This window comes from Drosophila arizonae, chromosome 5 (assembly GCF_054131065.1).
Source record: "Drosophila arizonae isolate 15081-1271.41 chromosome 5, UAZ_ARI_1.0, whole genome shotgun sequence".
Classification (NCBI taxonomy): domain Eukaryota; kingdom Metazoa; phylum Arthropoda; class Insecta; order Diptera; family Drosophilidae; genus Drosophila; species Drosophila arizonae.
Window position 1 is genome coordinate 11,578,582 of NC_142925.1, and position 21,059 is coordinate 11,599,640.

The window sequence follows — 21,059 nt, forward strand, 5'->3', positions numbered from 1 at the left end:
TGAAGCATGAAACAAAAGACGATTGCCAGAGAGCAGCCCAAGCGAAGGCCCCTGCCAGAATGCATTTGCGATAAAGGCAAAGAGCAGGCGAGACGAACGAAGAGAAGGAGAATGGAAGAGCTGGGCCGAAAGGCTGAGCTGGCAAGGCAATTTAGTGAAGCACGAAAAAGGCAACTTTCAGTGGGAAAAAGCTAAAGAATTAAGAAATCTTATGCTGAATGAAAATTATGTCAAAAAAGTTGAGAAATTAGGTAATTTCTTTTAATAAATTCTGTATTCCACTTGTGATTTTTGTGTTAAATTAATAATTTAAAATAAGTTATAAACAGATCAATATAAGAGCTGGTAATAAAAGAGTATATGTTCGTATATTAATTGAAATATAATGCGAAAAAGAAATAGAAAACTTGATAGTCGACTAGGGGATTAGCTTTATATACAGACTCAACTATTTTAAGGCTAATAGCACTTATCGCTTTAGCACTTAAGCTTCCACTATATTTAGCTATAAATCAGCTGAATTGCCATCACTACTGCAGAGGCTGCGATAGCAACTGCGACTGCGAGGCTGCGGCTAAAGGCCCTTAAAAGCGAATCGTCGACGACGACGACGACGACGACGGTGAAGCGAAGTGAAAGATTTGCGCAGTGAGATAGCTCATTTTGGAGCTAAAGCTCCGAGTTGAGCTCAGAGTTCTGTGTGGAAGGTCTTGGATGTCGGGTCTCGCGTCTCGGGCAATGCCAGTTGGAGCCTCTCCAGTTGAGTTGGCTTGGACGGGTTATACGTTGCCTTGGCTAATCGGCGGCTATGTAAGTTGGTTGTTAAAGCCGCGTACGTGCGGCGACAGACGCCAAGATTCAAACGAACGTGAGTGCCTGTTGCCCAGTTGTTGTTGCAACCAATGGATGTTGACACAACAGCAACATCAACATCAGCATCAGCCAGAGGCAGCAGCAACAGCAACAGCGACAATCGAACCACAGCCGCATTCCAATATGTAAGGATTCTTCAGCGTGCAGCCACCCAATTGACAAGCTACAGCCGCAGCCGCAGTCACTGCTACAGCCTCAGCTGCTGCAGTTGTGGCAAGGTCAATAGATTGCCAACTAAGGTCACAGATACCAAATGCCTCTCCACGATAGCTGCAGAATAGATACATATACATATAGATATGGATACATAAATATATACTTAGCTATAGACATATTCGATACGCTGCATATTTATTCATCTCTCATAAACAATTTCCATAATAACATTATAATTAATTTAAGCATTCCACCAATGCTAGTCACATATGATTATTTCTCTCCTCCATTTGTTTCTTTTTGTTTTTTCTTAAATGAAAATTATAAAAATGCCAATAGCTGTATTAATTTGGGGTCTCTCCTACTGTTGTTTTTGTTGTTGTTGCTTTACGGATTTCATTTGTTTTTAGCTTTGTTTTTGTTGTTTCGAACTGGAAACCGGTTTGACGCTTAACAGCAGCAGCAACAACAGCAAAGCGCAGCGATGGCCGTTACCAAAGCTTCCAGCTAAATAGACAGTGAGAGCGAGAATCAGATGGAAACTAAGAGAGAGAGAGAGCGCGCGCTTAACATATACATGCATAAGTATCCAAGTGTATGCATGAATTTCTTAAGAAATTGAATTGCTCAGCATCCAGAGTCAAGCAGGAGACGATTAAGTACTAACGTAAAATATAAATTCAGCAACATTATATTACTTTTGCAACAAAATTCAGATTAATGCAGACAAGAAACACCAAAATATTACATTAAAATACAAATAGAAAACAAAAAATTAAATAGCCTAAAGATCACTTTTAACAGATTTAGATTAAGAGCGAGCACACGAGCTTAAGAAATCAGAACACCCACACAGATATATAAGGCAGCCATTAAGAGATGCTGGAGTCGTGTGTGTATCTGTGTGCGTATTTCCGAAACAAACACACACACTAAACAAAGCGTTAAAGAGAGAGGGATATTGAATGAGAGAAGCAAAGACTATGCCATACACGCTGCCTACGCTAGTTGGGTGTGTGTCTAAGCTAGGTGTGTCTGCGTTAAGTGACCTTCGTTAAGCACGATCAGGTTTGTAGCATTACTAATGTTGTCAAGTTTTAGCTATATATATAGAAAAGTAGGGAGTTAGCAAAGACACACATCAATGTTATTTATGTAAATGCTACAGCAGAAAATGTGTTAGTCAAGACGCACACCATATTTGTCAGTGAACAAATTGTGGAAAATGTTTGAGGAAAGTGCTGAAGCCATTAAAAGGAGGTTTTTTAAGCGTGGCTTAGGGTAAGCAGTAAGTTGTAACAAATTGAAATATATAGTGTAGACAAAAGTTTGATAATGCGAATTTATATATATAATTTGTAAAAAATGTTGAATCTCAATTTATTAAATTTATTATATTATTAAATTATTAAATTTAATGTGGTAATTACAAATAATAATTGAAAGTAATAAATTAATAGCAGTGACATGCACCAAAGGCAACCGCAGAGACACAAACTTTAAAGGTAAATAGACAGCTTAAAGAAAGGTATATTTGGATGTAAAACATAGGCAAATGAATTCTCGTAAGAGATTTTAGGGCCAAAGTAGGTAAATATCCCAGACACACACCACAGATCTCTTAGTAGTAAAGGCACACACTTTAGTGGGAAATGTATAAGCAAAGACAAAGATCAGACAAAGCACTCTGTGTAATAATAGGGAAATAGCTTAGACATTCACCCTATATTATTATTTTGTTCAAGACGCACACCATATTGGGAAATATGAAAAAGTCGACAGTTCAGTTAAAGGAAAATAATGCTACAAAGGGAACTCTTTAAACTGACTTAGTAGTATTAATTAAAAGTTGGTGAAACTTATATATACATATATATATAAATAAATAAATAACAAGAAAACTCCATAAACAATAACATTATGTTATTTAGTTAAGCTTAATTGCGAATACAAATTGAGCTGTGCAGTTCACACAATATCGCATTTTACTATGATAAATATATATATATCGAGTATAAATTGAGTTGTGCTCATTATAAGGGTCACAGCACAGAGCGTGCCCATTGTCTGCGTATGAGGAATTTCTATTGTCCAAAAACAAAACAAAATAATAATAAAAAATTGGATAACTAAGCGAAGCAGTTAAAACAAGTCCAAAGCATTGTTAGAAGTGCGTGTATGAGAGAGAGACAGAGATATATTTATGTGTGTGTGTGTGTGCTTGAAATAATGGCAAATGCTTTACCATTATTATTAACCCTTGTGCTGTGCTGTTGCGCAGGTCATATGCCAAGCTGCGTATTTGTGTGTGTGCACTTGTGAGTGTTTGTTTATTTATTTGTGTGCGTGTGTGTGTTGGCGCATGCGCAGTCGCTTGTATCGCTCGCTCGAGGGGCAGCAGCTAAAAGAACACCCGATGCGAAAGATCGGCAAGCGTCGCTCTGCGTCGCGTCGTGCAACAGCGCGTGAAGTTTTCCAACTTCATTTCGGGCTCTGCTTTGCTTTTGTTTTTTTTCAAGCTGTGCAGGGCTCGTGAGGCAGGGGGAAAGGGGGAAAGGGTGGCGAAGGGCTGAGCAGCGTAGCGGGGGCGAAGTCAGAGACACAAACAGAGAAACAACGGGCAGTTTAACTGAAAATGAAACGCATGCGTGTCGGTGTCGCCACCACCAGCGGCAGCAGCAGCAACAACAGCAGCCGCTACAGCGGCAGCAGCAACAACAGCGAGTGCAACAATTGGTTGCAAGCAGAGTTGTTGCATGGAAGTTCTGATGCCAGTTGTTTGGCTTTGCCATAAAACACTTGAAGCATAACTATTGCCTCCAGTTGCCACGGCAACAACAACAACAACAACAGTTGGCGTTACGCTTTTGAGCCTCGCCTCAGCTGCAGTTGAAAGTTGAATGCAGTTTTCTGTTCTGGTTTGCTTTAATGGGCTTTTAATAAATTTCCCATTGTTTAGCTGCTGTGATATTCTCTCCTCTCTCAATACATTTTTGGGGTACTTGATTAAATTGGCGCGTGTTTTGGCTTTCAATGACAATTATATTATTTTTGTTGTTTTTTTTTTTTTTTTTGCCACAAAGTGGGGCACAGCTGCCTAATTGCCGCACAGTTGTTGCATAGTTACCTTTAATTTAATGAATTTAGTATTTAACGCTGACTGCACAGCCAAGCAGACGCAAACGCAGACTCACCTGTAAAGAGAGCGAAAGAGACAGAGAATCGAATGTTAATTGTGATTGGATAAATGAGCTCTGAGTAAGACTAAGACTTAAATGCACTTAACAGCTAAGATAAAATGATAATGCACTGAGAAAAATGAAAACTTAAATACACTAAAATTAAAATACATGAAATAAAATAATTATTTTAAAAGTAAACATAAAATTGAAAAGACTGATGTACACTGACAGAAATCTTAATTGAAGAAATCAATGCCAAATCAATTGCAAATTAGACACAAAAGTTAAACTCGTCAACCCGAATTCACTTAAATTTTCTTCGAGTGTATTTACGCATTTCGTTGTGGCATTACAAAATGCTGCTCAATTTTACAGTTATTTTGCAGTTATCGCAGCTGTTTGCAACACTTTCGCTTCATTTAATGCGCCCACAGTGACTGCTGCTGCGGCTGCTGCTGTTGCTGTTGCTGTTGCTGCCTCTCACATCAAATGGGTGTGGCACTTTTTCAATTTCACACGCTGCGCGACCAAACGCGAAAAATTCTCACGACACTGAGACAACAACAACAACAACAACAAGAACAACATCAAACAAAGTCGAAGCGCTTCAAAATGCTGCCAGAGTCTGTGGAGCTGCCACATGCTGCAGGCAGCGATGCCCTTTTTTGCGAGCGATCTCTCTGTGGCGCCCCACTCACTTACTTTTCTTCTTCCTCTTGATTTTTTTTTTTTTTTTGGTTTGTCGATTGCTACTGTGACACATGCAGCAGCAACAGCTGAGCACTTGAGGCAACATGTGTCGGCCTTTGGCTAATTGTGGGTTAGCATTTCGTGATGCAGCACTCGATGCTGATTTACAAAATGTGCCACACACACATACATATACATATGTTACTTTTTTTTACTCACTGCGTCACTTAGCAAAAGGTTAAAGAGACGGAGTTGCTCAGGCATGTGTGCAAATTCTACATTCCAGCATGAGATAGAAACCAATTTGAGACACGATTTGCAATTTTGTTGTAGAACTTTGAAGACAAGGCTTAACACTTTGTTAAAATGTAAGCAGAGGCAGGCCTAATTGATAGTTGATTGATAGCATAAGATATCATAGCTTCAGTAGAGTTCATGCCATGCAGTCCATCTGACCTTTTGCTCATGTGAACTCAAACATCTCTGAACCATCTAAAGGTAGCTGTAGCTGCAGCTGCAGCTATTGAAACTTATGCAATAATTAAAATTTGCATGGAAAAATTAAATTATTATACATTTATTATTTCCAGGTGTGTTTGCTTATTAATACCAGAAATAAAATAATTTAATTATATCTCTTTTAAATATTAATCGAAAGGCTGGTCAACGATTGCAGGAGTGTAAGACTTTATCTCCCTTAGGCAATATAAATTAAATCATTTTTAATATTTTCAATCTTTAATATTTATTATTCCGAATCGCTCATATATTCCTTCCCCAAGTATAGCCGCATTAAAAATTCTTTTAAGCTCCAAATCAAAGAAATTGCTAATGACCATAAAGTTTTTGAGCTGGCTCAAATGTTTTGTTTGATGGGCCATAAACAATAGTCTGCTCAGATATATACATATAATTATTATTTGTATAAACAAATGCGATTATAATCGCATACGATGAGTTATAGGCATATCGAAATGCGCATTGTGGGCGGATGTGTTGGATGAAATTTGATTTGATAGAGCCATTAAATATATTTGCGCTCTTTATGCTTGATTATTGTTATAGCTATTGTTGTTGTTGTTGTTGTGGCTGTTGCAGCTTTGGCATATTGTTTCCATCAATGAGATATATGTATGTATGTCTGTCTGCCTATATGCGTGTGTGTGGGCTTGTGCATCTGTGTGCTCTGCTTTATATATACAAAGATATATTCCAAATACAAAAATTCCGCTACTATGCAGAATTTTGTAATCGTATTCGCATTCATATTTATTTCATATATGTTTATATACATATGTGTATTTAATGGCATTTCCATACGTTAACGGACAATGGACATTATATTTAGGCATCTGCGAGGGTCGCTTCATTGAACAGCAGCTCAGTTTTTTGTTTATACTTGCATACAAAATGAAATGTATAATTAAAGAGTGACTAATTGATGATCACTCAGGGCTACAACGCCCAGGCAAATGTATTTGTATGAAAAATAAGCCCTTAGTTGGAATATGTATATGCAATATAATATATATTTTTGATTGAAGTCTTTAGACATTTGAAGTATTTCATTTATTATTTAAATTATATAATTTAAATATAAATATACGTGTATGAATATATGTAGTAAATACTTATAAAAGTAAAATATAAAAAATATAGTGTCCCCAATGCTCACTTATCTTTATTTTTTCAATTGATTAAATTTAATTTTAAATCATTTTTTTTTAATATTCCTGTTTTTAACAATTTCAAGTAAATATTTTTTATGACTTGTTGCTGAGTGACTGATAGCTGAAACAGCGCGTTGACGTAGATTTCAAGCTTCTCTAGGAATATTGTTTACGCTCATCTCTCGGCATTCTCGGAATTGATATGGGGAATTACAATCCAATAATTAGAAGAGAGAAATCAAAATTTGATAACTTTTTCAATCAGTTGCACAAAACAGACAAACAGGCGCTGTTTTTCTATGGAATCGAGGCAAGATATTTATTGTAATTAGCACACTTTGAGCTATAAATCGCACGCAATCAAAACTGATAGATAGATACGCCACGCCCACAGGGGCAGAGCAAAGTCCGTGTTGCATAGAGCGAGTGATAGGCACGCAGCGAGCGACTGTTGTTATCAAACGCTTAAGCCTCGAGCTGTGTCAAAAGTTATCGCATCAAATAAACAAAACATTCAATAAAAGTCTGGCTCTGTGTGTGTATGTGTGTGTGTGTGTGTGTTATATATATTAAAAAATATGCTGCAGCAGCATTCGAAAACTTGGCTACAGCTCGTGTTCGACTCCGGTCCGGAGACAGAGACAGAGACAGACTCGTAATTCAGCTAAAAAACATGGCGACAACAAGCGTGCCCGATTCCAATGAAAAAAAAAAAAAAAAAAAAAGAAACACCAGCCACAAAAATAATTGAAAAACAAATTAAAAACAACACAAAAAGAGCACAAAACAAAAAAAAAAAAGTAATGCTCAAATAAAAATATGAAACGTTGGCAATTAATGAAATAAAAAGAGAATATCACAAAAACAAAGTATGATTATTATTATCTGTATATGAAAATGCGAGCTCTAGTTGGACTCGAGCTGGGCTGGACATGGCTGGGCATGGCTCACTGAGCCAGCTAACTGACGTCGCCAGAAACGAAGAATGATGACCCAACAGCCAACAGAAATTAATCAAAACTTACAGGGCGTATCGCATGGGCATTGGCATGGGCATGGGCATGGGCATGGGGCACAGTTGCACCAGTTGCAGCTCGTGGCACAGTTTGGCTCGACTCGGTTCGCTTACAGAGGAGTCGATTGTCATTGCGACTCGACGAGTCAGCAACTGCCACTTAGTGTAACTGTCAACAGCAGTTTGATTTAATTGAAACGAAGAAGACCCAAGTTGTGCCATAGATAACTCATTCCTAGCGAATTGATTTGCGTTGCTTTACGACATATTAATCCCTCTTGCTCACATGTCCTCAAATGTCTTACTCTAGCCGAGCACTCGTTACTTGTGTAAATTTTTTTTTTTTTTTTTTGTAAGTTAAATTTTATTTAACAATAGCTTTGCACTTACTAAAAGCTCGCTACTAATCTGTTTTTCATCATATTGTTTCTCTACTTTCGCTGCTTTTCATTTTACACTCATCTCTTTTGACTGTTTCTTCATTTGCTTTGGTGTTAATTTGCACATCTTATCTCTTCATGGCAGCTATGCTTAGCCCATCGATCGCAATCCGTTAAACGTTTCCCGTCCCTTACGTCTCATCCTTGCTTCAACTTCTTCACCCTCTATGCTTTATTCTCTTTTCTCCGTCTTTAAAGTGTCTTTATTCTTTACGCTCTCTATTTATTATTCTCCCTCATTTAATTACCATTGCTTATATCAACCTCTATTCATTACTCTCTATTCTCCATCTATTAATTATTATTGCTTACCTCTATTTATTACTCTCTATTCTTCCTCTTTTAACCATTGTCTATATCAACTATTAGCTTATCCCAGTAACAGCTTCAACCTATCTATTCGCGCTACTCGTTGCTCTCACTTTGGAGAGTCTAAAGTCCTTCAGTCTCGCTACTTTCCATCCTTCTCTTGCTCTCATCAGCACTCAGCACTCTCTACCAGCTACTCGTCTTACCTTAAGCACTAGACTCGACTCGACCAGACACTTGCCTTGTAGCTCTCAAACTCTAGCTCTAGCTCTAGCTGTCTGCGCAGCTCATATCTCAGCCAGCTAACAGGACTGTCGCGCAGCGGATGATGGCACACATAAGAGCTGGTGGCTATGGCTATGGAGCCTTTTCGAAACGACAGGCTCCACTTATGGCAATTGCCAGCACAGCAAACAGCAAACAGCCTGGCTTAATTAAAAAAGCAGCCCGAGTCGAAGGGTAGCTGTTGCAGTAGTTGTAGCTGCAACTCGTTGCTCGTCATTCGTCGCTCGCTTGCTCGATCGCTGGCTACTTGTCTTGTCTTTAAATGGAGGATGTCCAACTATGGCCTCTGACTGGCCTGGGGGTATAGGATGCGCCAAGCTCTGAGCACTGAGCACTGAGCGCTGCCAATTGATCAATTATGTCGCATTGACCATTTCAGGAGGCAGCTGCTGTTGCATGTTGCTGTTGCCATCCTCGCCGAGTTGCCAGCAACAGTTGCTGCCAGAGCAGTTGCAATTGCCATATTTGTGGCAGGTTTATGGCCTGGCCGCCCGCATTGGCCAATGCACCGCACATCATTTTCTGTCGTTGGCGTTGACAAACGTTTTGCAATTCGGTCAATCGAATGGCCAACTTGAAAGACGGTAACAGCGAGCTGGGAGCTGGGAATGGAGCTGTGCTTGGAGAAAGTTCACCCAAACACTACAAAAACCAACAACAACAACAAGTTTAACTCGGCCAGAGCACTCGCCTCTAATGCATAGATTCTGTTTTATGTTTTAGCGTTCAACAACAGAAAAAATAACTGAGAGAAAAAAAGGCATTAATTACTTCCGGAGCAAACAAAAAAGCCCAAAGCTGAAGCTGAGGCTGACTCTGAGGCTGCGGCTGCGGCTGCGGCTGTGGCTGAGGCTGAGCCATTGCTTCAGAGACCGGTTCTCTTCGGAGATCCAACTTAAAGCTTTTCTCAGCCCTTTTTGGAGCGCACGGCGGGTGTTCATCAAAATTCAATGAGCTCTACGTACGTTGGCAACAGACACCGAGACTTTTGGCAATCAGAGTTTCTTATTGGATTCGTTTTCTTTTATTTTATTTGTATTTTTTTTTTCGTTTTTAATTTTAATTTGAAGTCTTCGCTTTTAGCATATAATGTAAAAATGAATGCCTGTATGGGCATTAAATTCATAATGGTTCGACGACTTTACAATACCAAAGACCAAGAAGACTTTTGCTGAGCCCAGCATAAAATTCAGTTTTTGTTGCTGATTATACGTGGACGTTGCAATACTCTGTTTGTTCAGTAAATAGAGGGTATATACACTGCATGTACAAATATGGGTGTGGATCGCTTAAATTTGTGAGTGATATACATTTAGGGATTTAGACATTTTTGAAGAATTTTACATTTTTGTACTGATTAAAGCAAATAAGATATATTGCTTTATACGAAAGATACATATAAAGAAGTTTGGAATATAAACTCATTTACAGTTTATATAGATATACCTGAATATATTTATTAAACATATGACTCAAACTTGTACATATATAATTGCTTCCATGACTAGCTCTATAGTCACTAAAACGTATAAATTGAATTAAACAGAGATCGTTTAATTTTTAAGCATTACAGAGCTATCGCTACACTCATACAGTTTTGGAGTCATCAACGTTTGAGAGCCACTGCATTTCTCTAACAATTTCATCTTCCAGTCTACGCAACACCAACCATATTCATTTCAACAATATTCCAAATAAATAATTCCAGACAGAGTATGACACAGTCAGTATCGAACATACATATTTCATTTATATTTCTCTTCTTTCAACTTCAGGCTCTAGAAACGTGCTGAGCCTAACAATATTATATGTATGTATATATTGTTTGTAGGTTCTCTGCTCGCCTTTTCTTTAAAGTTTTCGACTTTGGGTTTTTGAATTTTTTCTTTTGTAATTTTTACTTCAATTTTTTTTTTTTTTGGGTTATGATGATATGTGCCTACATGTGTACACGTTGTACAATGTTTTCGTTGTTGTCATCTACTTTTGAGGTGATTTTTAATGCTGCAATCAGCACAAGTCGCAACACAAAGGTCGACCCAAAAGGTGATGCATGTGCGAGGGGAGCAACTGTCGGCGGAGGGGGCGCAGCAGCGCCTGAAGGGGACGAGCAAAGGCGATTGACTCGTTGTAGCTGCTGTACTTGCACTTAGTTAACATGTAAAGCAGAGATTGTGACAAGCTCAACGACAGCAGCAGCGGCAATAATAACGGCAGCGGCAGCGGCAGCGGCAGCAACAGCGTCAGCGCCAACAATGTAACAGCGCCGTCAATAACAACAACAGCAACATCGGAAACAACTACATTGCAGCGACAACATCTACAACTTAAAGAGCTGCAGCAGCAATTGCAGCGACAACGGCAACAACTACATAAACTTAAGAGCGACAGCAACAAGATCAGCTATGCCAGCTATACAACAATTGTAGGGCCAATAGCAGCAGCAATAACAGCAACTAAAGGAGTATCAACAACAGCAACACTAGCTATTGCAGGTACAACAGCAACAATAAAAGCACTGACAGCAACAGCATAGCAGCAACCAATAACAGCATCAATACCAACAGCTACACCACCAACATGCACAGCAGCAACAGTCAAGACACCAACAACAGCAATTCTAACGACAGCAATATAATGAGCTGCGACCGCAGCAACAATTGTAGGGCCAAAATCAATAATATGAGCAAAAGCTGGATGAACACCAGCAACATCTACAACAGCAACAGTTATAGCAGCAACAATTAGAGCAACGTCTACACAGCAACACATACGGCAAAAACAATTGCAGCAAGACCAGCAACAATGACAACAGCAACATATACAGCAGCAACACCAGCAACAATGACAACAACAATAGCTACAGCAGCAACAATTGCAGAAGCACCAGCAACAATGGCAACAGCAACAATTGCAGAGACAAGAGCAACATCAACAATAGCTACAACAGCAACACTAACTGCAACAGATAACAGCAACAGTTGTAGTTGCTGTTGCAGCAGCACTGCCACCACCAGCAGCAACAATAGTCGACCCCATTGGAAATCTGCTGCGTCGCAGAGTACTTTGAGAGCACGTTGCGCCTTCCAAGAAATATCGACTGCAGCCAATGCCAATTGGGCGCTCTGTTCTTCTTGTTGCTGTTGTTGTTGTTGTTGCTGATGTTGTTATTGTTGTAGTTGTTGCTACGTGATCACCATGGCAATTTCTCAATTGTATTTTTATTGACTAAAATATTGGATGGCATTCAAGCGTCTGATCATGTGCGTGTGTGTGTGTCTATGCGACTGTGTGCACGTGTGTGTGTGTGTATAGAATTTTCATTGGAGCAACGGCGTCTCGTCGTTGGACACTCCCTGAAATTGTTGTTGTTGTTGATTTGTTTTTGTTTTATTCTTTTTGTTATTTGGTTCATGTCGCATGTAAAATAATTGTGACATTACGCGACAATTGTTGTTTATTTTTTATGGGATTTCTGATAATTTTCGCTGCGATTTATTTGGGCATTTTTTTGTTGTCTTACAGTAGAATAAATCTAAAAAGTACAGTTGCCAATTGATTTTTGAGTTTGTGAATATTATTACAATATTTTGTCGGGATTTGTTGAAGATAAAGTTGTTGAATTAATTAGTTTGATTGTGAGAAACTTATTGTGATGAAAGCTGAGGAAGTCGCAGATAAAACCAGTTCTTGATCTTTTCCTTTTCCTTTATGCTTTATCATTCTCATTCATGGAAATTGGAATATGTTTCAAATTGATAATTGGATTGATTGCTAATTGGTTGTTAATTATTTCATTAATTAAGGCCTTTGAGTTGATTAGATTAACACCTAAGAAAATTCGATCCATAAATGTAGAATGACTAGAAAAGAATTTAATTTAATTAGTAAACTAATAATGTTTTAGTACATGTCTAAAATATCTTAAATATATGGTTGTTCAAATATTCAACAAGATTTGACATTTGATCACGTATTAGACTTTAGGCACGTTAACCTAGATGAATATATTTTATATTGTCACATCTTTCACAAACTCTGAGACCTTTCTTTGCTTCAAGAACAAAGATTTATTTTAATATACAATTATGCTAATGTTGTTAACAAAAACATGAATTCCAATCAAAATTGCTTCCGCTGCTAACGTATCTCAATTGAGATCTCGTTTAGATGCAGACGTTTAGATATGGCCTAAGTGTAAAAACCACTAAGAGAAGCCACTCGAGACAGTAAATGTAAAAGCCACAAAATGCATTAGATATACATATACATATATACATATGTACATAGATAGGCTTATGCCATGTGAATGTGCTCGACTATTTATCGCAGTGTGGCGATCGCGTTTGAAATTGAAAACACATTTGTATACAATTTGAATTGTGGCTGTCAAGCCATTGTTGTTGTTGTTGTTGTTACTGTGTTGTTGTTGTTGGTGTTGCCATGGAGCTAATGCGCGTTGACTGTTTCTGTTGTTTTTGTTGCTGTTTGTTGCTTTTTGTGGCTTACGTATGCGCAACTTGTGCGCTTTGACGTTTGTTTCAACATTGCCTTTATGGGTGCAGCAGTGGCGTCGGCGTCGGCGTCGGCGACCCGAAAGTTCGACTTAAGCTTCAAAAGAAAAACTGCATTTGGGAAAGTCATGCAAAGGGTGTGCGTGTCTGCGTATCTGTGTGTTAGTTAACTAATGACTTCTGGGAATAGCAGAGGAGCTCGACTTTTAACACTTTATGCCTGACCCAAACGAGCATTAGCTATTAGCTATTAACCCTTGTGTGCCGGCGCCTATTAACCTCTCGCTCAGATGCAGCAGCCGCAGCAAGAGCAGCATCATCGCAGATCACAGATCTAACCTCAGATTACTTCCGCTGCATGATTCCGATTCTGCTGCACACAGCCAAAGCAATTACTCAGCAGACACGCTTTAATGTCTCAGTGTGTGTGTGTGTGTCTATCTATGCTACCAATCTGTGCAGCATATGGCGGCAGGTAGCAGGCAGGTATACGATTGCAAACCACGCCTGTCGCACTATTCCATCAACAGGTGTAATTAACTCGCGCGCCTGGGCCGTCACTTGCAGCGGAAATTCCAGGCAGGAAAATGTAATGCCAGCCCCTCAGCCCCAGACCATAACGATTTGATTTTTCAGCTTAATTACCGCTTCGCTGGCAATCCTGCCATAGCAACAACAGCAGCAGCAGCAGCAGCGGCCCAGCAGCAGAACCAGTTACCAAACACCGGATGATGAACACCGGATGGGGCGGCCTCTAGTGGGCTGGTCGAGAGCTATTACTAGCTTCGGCTATTTTGTCGCCAATTCGCGGCGAATTCTAAAAAATGTTTTGTTATCACTTTGAAAACAGGCCAGGCAGGCAAAAGAATAACAGGAAATCGAACCGGCTGTGCAAGTGCTGAAAGGAAGAAAGCGCGTAGGGAGCAAAGACAACAAAAACAGAGTCAGCCAAGCAGAAGAAGCAGCAGCAAACGTAGCAGGCGAACCTGTAATGGCAGCAGCAACAACAACACCAACAGCTGCAGCAGGCGCTGAGCATAAATCATTTTTAGTGCACGCTCTTCGCTCCTCTCTCTCTCTCTCTCTCTTCGCCGCAAGCAGTGCCTGCTTAGCTGCTGTTACTTTAAGCTGCTTTTTCGCCGTTTTCGCTGTGGCTTCGCCTTCGCCTGAGGCTTCGCCATTGCCTGCAACTGCAAGTGCAAATAAAACAGTAAAAAGCTTTCGCCTCTCTCTTTCTCTCTCTCCCTCGCTCCCCTCAACAATTTGCAGTTGAGCGCGTCGGCATTTTGGCGCAGCTGTTAATCCCAATTAACCGCAATTAATATTATACAATTTTAATGTAAGCCCTACAGCTCACATGTGCTCTCGATCTCTCTCTCCCTCTCTTTCTGACTCTCTATCTCTCTCGCTCCCCCGCTTCACACGACCCACATTTAGCAGAAGGCAAAGTCAAAACCTTTTCGCTATGCGTGAGAGACACTCAACTGTGCTGCCACAACTGCGCCTGCTGCCGCTGCTATTGCTGCTCCCTCTCCTGACGCCTTAATTGTTTTTAATTAACGCAAACGCTTTGCCTTTGGCTTGCCACATTCCAATTTTCCAATGTGCCGGCCCGCGCGCCTCGCCCGCCTCCCCCAGCACCCAGCACCCAGCGAGACATCAACTGGGCCCAACTTTCGTCATCGTTTGACTTTTTGTATTGAATTTGAAATGATTTTGAAAGCTACAGGCATAGTGGGGTGCGGTCCGATCATAAACGCACACACACACACACACATGCATATTCTTCTATATAAGAATTTAGATGAGCGGCAACCTCTTGAGCGCTGAGTGATGCATGCGGCGCTTCATAAAAACTGTCAATGATTCACATTGTTCTTATTGTTGCTGTTTCTCTTATTGCTCACTGTGACCCGCAGTCATCGTAGGGTTAAGCAAACACACACATACACACACACACATACACATGCACGACACGCATACAGCTCCACAGTTAGCCAGCCCGCTTCCAGTGTTGAATGCCAACGCTTGTCCATTCCATTCAGGGGGCCAAACCTTTTCTTTTCTTTTCTTTACTCTTCGCTGTTCTTTTCTTTGGCATTGCCTCGTCGGTCTGTCTGTCTGTCTCTTCTTTTCGGCTCGTTTCTTTGCCAGTGTCAGATCTGCCGCTCGGACACGTCTCTTTGTAATTATGCAAGATCATTGCTGGAGACGACGTTGACCTTTAGCAATAGCCGCCTGCTGCCCGGCTGCCCATCCCCCCGTCCACCTCTAACACTGCCTTATTATGTGTCCAAACGTTTTCCGGCCCAAAAAACATCAAAAACCTTTCTTCTCAGCTCGTTCATCCGGCTTGGCACAAACAACAACAACAACAACGACGACAGCAACAACACGCGCATAAATCTTAATGCTAATTTTTAGAGGGCAGTGAAAGGATAAATAGCTAATAAATCTACTTTTCATATACAAAATTTAATTAAAAGCAAAATCTTATCTTGAGTTTAGAAATTAATTCATACAGCTCATGGGATTTTCAACGTTTTGAGCTGATAAAATTTCTTTGTAACTGTAAACATGTTTTAAATTATTAAAAAATTATATAATGAACAAATAACATAATAATATTATTTTTTATGAAAAGTAAATTTACAATATTTGAATAAGATTTTTAAAACAATTTTCAAAGAATTTTGAATGAATAAAAAAAATTTTTTTTTGAAATGTTTTTTTCTTAAATTTAAACTTTAATTTAATGAAATATAAATTTTAAAAAATAAAATAAAAGAAAATAATAAATTAGATGATTGTTCAAAGATAATGCTTTTAACAACATTTATCTTAAATATTTAAATAAATTAAAGTTCCCAGATATACCATTTTTATATTAAGAAATAAGTAGATTGAAGCATCAATATTTAAATTTATAAATAGTCTGAGCTTGCACATAAATCATATGTTAAGTATGGTCTAAAGCTTCTTGACAGATTTGTAATATGGTCGAGAAATGATTAAGTATCAGTTGTTGGCTTAATGGTAATTCGATGCATCGGCTTGTCTCAGCTTACGATGACATATGGCAGGCTGTGTGGCTGTATGCTTCGCCCCCGCATGCTGCATGGATCACCCTCGCTGATCGTGATCGTGATCATGAAGATCAGGCTGATAATGAGGCAGAGGGAATGCAGCCCTTCACTAATTACAATGTGTTTATCTCAGCGACAGGCTGCAATGTGGCGACAGACGCTTTAATGCTTAACCAAAAAGAAAAGGAAGAGCTAGAGAGAGAGAGAGGGGGTGAGGAAGAGCGAGGTAGAGAGGGTTGAGCTGCAAGGGCAACTCGTTGAGATTGCAAGGCGACAGCTGCACGCTGCTGTTGCTGCCGCATTATTATTATTATTTGGCCAACTCATAAACCAAACAAACTGCAGAGGCAGCAGCAGAAGCAGCAGCAAACGACAGCGACAGCGGCAGCAAGAACAACAGCGAAGGCAGCCGACGCATGCGTCATGGAGCAAATGGGGGGCACGTTGATTGGGTCAGCATTTAACCTCGCTCAGCTACAGCTGCAGCGCAATCAATTGAGCATGTGAGCGACAGAGAGCGCGAGCAGCGAGAGAGCACGCTGATTGGTGCACAGCTCGATGGCCAATGGCTGTCAAACTGTGCTGCCAAATGGACGCGAATGTTACGAACCAATTCAGACACAACACAATAACAAAAGAAAATAACAAACAATATGCAAACATTTTACAGATTTTAAACAAAACCGAGGCTCCCTCCTCCACTCGCTTTTCATTCATTTTCATTGTATCGCATTTTCTCACCAACAACAAAAAAAAAAAAAGAAGACGAGATGAAAATCCAAAAAAAGAAAAACTTGCAATCGCATATGGCACTCGCTTAAGTGCGGAGCGATGGGAAACATTTTGTTAATGTTGCTTTTTTTGTTGTTTTTTGTACAACACAGGAAATTGATTATTATTTATGATTGCCGCAGGCGTGAGAGAGACAGAAAGAGAGTGAGGCTGCTTTGCATACGTGAGAATCGTAGAGAATCTCTGGCAAGAACAATACTCTGTCCGTCCGTCCCCGTTCCCGTCCCCTCGTCTGTCTGCGTGCACAGATTCTGTGACCCTATAGATAGTGCCACATGAACTGAAAAACCCTGAAGCACATAAAGATAAAGCCTGGAGAGGACTTCGTCTGGCTGCCACAAAGAACCGCTCTTAAGTGGGCGTGCGCCCTCTTCAATAATTAGATACACTTCTCCACTACATCATCGTCTGCTGCTGCTGCTTCTTCTTCTTGCTCTTGTTATTTCTCAAGTGTTTTTCATAATTTCATTATTTTTTCCAGCTAAAAATTGTTCGAGGACTTGCATATGGGAACTTTCTTTTCTGTGCTCCTTGTCTCTCTCTCTCTCTCTCTTTTTTTTTTTTTGTGTGCATCCGCTAATATGTATAACATCATATATCCTTATGAAATTTGATACTTTTGTATTGTCTTAGGCGGCCTCGAACCTGAGACAGCGGCTCAGAGTGAGACTTGAAACGTGGGCGTCCTCCTAGTCCTTACCTGCCACTCAAGAGTCAGCCGTCGCGTCACTCGAGAGTGGACTGTCTTTTTCTTTATTTCTCTCTTTTTTTAAGTCCTGTTATTCTCAGCTTGTCGCGTGATTTGATCCTGCCTGTGCCACTTAGCATGTTCCTAAGTCCTTCTGCTTCTGTCGGCCACTTTTCGCTGGAATGCACTTAACGGCACTCATTCTAATATCTTTCCTGTTCTATACATGTATATCCTGTTTTTGTATACCCTGTATTTAGAGGACATAGGGTTATGATTTTCTTATAAATGATGTTTTCTATGTAAAAATTGTAAATCAATAATGAAATAAATTTTGAAATGTATTTTCCATATTATGAAAGGAAATAAACTGAATTGAATACTATTGCAAAATACACTGTGTCTGCCCGTCTATCATTCCCTCTCAGTCCCATGCAATCAGTGGTGTTCTTACTTTAGGTTTTAAGTAGAAATATGCGTCAGCTAAGAGCTCCCGAGTTTAGAATTTCGACTGTCAGCCTTTTCATGTTAAAACGAAATATCAAATGTTTTACTTTAGTTTTTTTTTTTTTTTACTTGTAGGTAGTGCATGGGTAATTATCATTGGGGTATACACATTCCCCGTTTGTGTAGTTGTTATCAATGTTGATAAGAGAGCTGTTTAGACTCTAAAATGGATATGTATATATGTACATATACGACTGGTTGATTCATTTGCAGCCTTTGAATCCCAAGTCACAATGAGTTTTCATTCCATATTGCACATTGATAAATGGGATCAGGGTTCTATATGCATTGCATTAGGTTTCAGCACGTTTTGCAAAGTTTATAATTCTATAGATAGGAGACAGTTTGCAATAGCTCAAAAGAAACTTTGAGTAATGGGTAAATTCCCGATGAGGTGGGACTGTTGGAGTGTTATGACTATTTATATGATAGATATTTTATTGGAGCAGATAGTAAAAGAATAAATCAAAGACTGTTCAATAAAGATAATAAAGGCATAATAGAATATGATAGGGAAGCTACGAAATTTAGAAAGCATTTGCCTAATATAAGTGACTTAAGCCAGAAGCTATAACCTTTAAATAATATATAGTTAACACTAAGAATTATTTAATGAAAGCTAATGATTATATGATTATATGATTATATGAAAATATATGCAAATTATATACATAAATGTGGGACTTCTGTAGATAGACAATTTAATACAACTAAAACACAAAGTAAACATGAAGAACAGACGAGGCATGCCACAGTTTAAGGTAAAAATTATATACCCAGTCCTTAAGTAGCTGAATTCGTACAGTTGACCTGTAATTTATGTTAATAGTTGCACGTCAATTACATGAACCGCAGGCATCAGGATTGTAGCTCAAAACTTGGCCCAGAAAAACAGTCAAACCAGGCTTGTTTTGGCCCAATCAAAGCCGAAAAAAATAAAACAGAACCAAAAAAATACTGAGCGTAACTTATAATTTATAAGCTGGTTTCCTTGTTGCTGAGCCATGTGTGTATGAGTGTGTATGTGTGAGTGTGTATGTGTGAGTGTGCAAAACACCTGCAAGTTGTGGCAGCAGCAACAACAACAACAGCAACAACAACCGTCCAAGTACTTCTACTTTTTTGCATGAAATAAAATCTCACGGTTCAGATGCGTACGAAGTTGGCAAAGACAAAGCGGCAAGACGAGACGCGGCGAGGCAGCTCGGGGAGGCAGGTGGTAGGAAGTCTGTAGTACAACAAAAGCAAGAAAAACATATACGAAACCAAGTGGCGCAGGCGCAGAAGACAGAGCAAGAGAGAGAGAGAGAGAGGGAGAGCGTGCAAGAGTGAGCAAGCTGTATAGCTGTGATGCGATGCATGTGGGTTTGTTTTTGCAAGAAAGACATTAAAAACAAGTAATAGTGTGTGGCATGAAGGGCAAACAACTATGAGATACCCTGTAATGTGGAAGAACTATTGAGCTTGAAGTTTATTAACATATATATATTATTTCTGTATTAAACATTAATCTAAGCAGCTTCTCTGCATCTGTCTCTCTCTCTCTCTCTCTCTCTCTCTCTCTCTCTCTCTCTCTTTCCTGCTCTACTTTCTGACTCCTTCAAGCACTCGTTCAACAGCAATATACCCGTTTCTTACTCATTTACAGCGTATATAGGGTATAAACAGCACAAGCAAAGACAGAGCTAAAACAGGTTATTTGCTTCATTTTTTGCACAATAGCGGGTGGACAGCGGGGCAAGAGGACACAACACAGGGGAGCCAATGGAGCTGCCCTTTGCGTACCCCAAAAAAACAAAAACATGCAAATGGCATAGAAAATTTTGGCAGAGCGCTTGCCGTTTGCGCCTACAAAAGTGATCCTGAGCAGTGTGCAAGACGTACAGAAAGAGAGAGAGAGAGGGAGATGGAGCGGAGTGAGTGAGAGAGCAATGAAGCGTGCAAACTGTGCTCGTATCTGTACTGAATTCATATTTACTCGAGCCAAGATACAGAATGAACTGACTGAGGCAAGAGAGATGCTTAATGGGCCATCTAGCTGCTACCTGGCTAGGCACAGGTAAATGCCAAAGTAAAAGCAAAACCAAACAAACAGGTAGAAAACTGTGCTCTCTGCTCCTTGTTTGCGATACCATGGGAAATCTGTCGCCGCTGGAAACCTGTTCACAAAAGGGCAACAGAATGAACAGATGTACGATTCATACGGCAGATCTACTTCCTCCTCCAATTCAATGAATTGAATCTCTTTTATCAAAAACTGTTCTGTCTGTCTCTCTGTGCTGCTCGCACCGTCTCTCGGGGTGCTCACTGTAATCTCAGTTGGCATTTATTATCTGTTGCCTTGAGAAAAATACCCTGTACTCGTGGACCCACCGAACTCGAGTCCTATAAGCATCAGCATAACCAAAATTGTTATGTGATGTAATTATAAATTGAGTGAGGTGTGTAGACAATTTTAACGAGATTTGTTGAGTATTTGTAGACCTACATAAGGAACATAACTAATAGGATACACTAATTAGATGAAATACAGAGGTAATATGTTAAATTAAAACCATAGTTTAGGTCATTTCTATTGGTCGAATCTGTTATAATATACGAATCTCAGTCTCATTGAGCTCAGAAACTGATAGCACTATACTCATAAAATTGGTATAAAAATCGCTTAAAGCCTATTTGAGCCATATCTAAAATCTATTTACAATACAAAATAATTTACAAACTAACATTGATGATTTTTCATATAAATAAGTTGATAAAAAGAGTATTTGCTAGCAAGTACTTGAAACATAAAGATAATAATGACTAAAACGCAAAAAATAGCACAGTATTTTTTGTTGATATTGTGAAAT

The 21,059-nt window shown here is 39.4% G+C and overlaps 1 protein-coding gene and 1 long non-coding RNA gene across 2 annotated transcripts in view; both read right to left on the reverse strand.

Annotated features, from left to right (window-relative positions):
* Window positions 1-21,059, reverse strand: part of Egfr (epidermal growth factor receptor) — a 44,573-nt gene that overhangs the window by 22,566 nt on the left and 948 nt on the right. The gene's annotated exons all lie outside the window — the stretch shown is intronic.
* Window positions 8,265-21,056, reverse strand: LOC149268487 (uncharacterized). Its single transcript, XR_016270635.1, has 2 exons — window positions 18,155-21,056; window positions 8,265-17,950 (listed from the first exon to the last, which is right to left on the reverse strand). It is a non-coding gene; the product is annotated as an uncharacterized LOC149268487 (long non-coding RNA).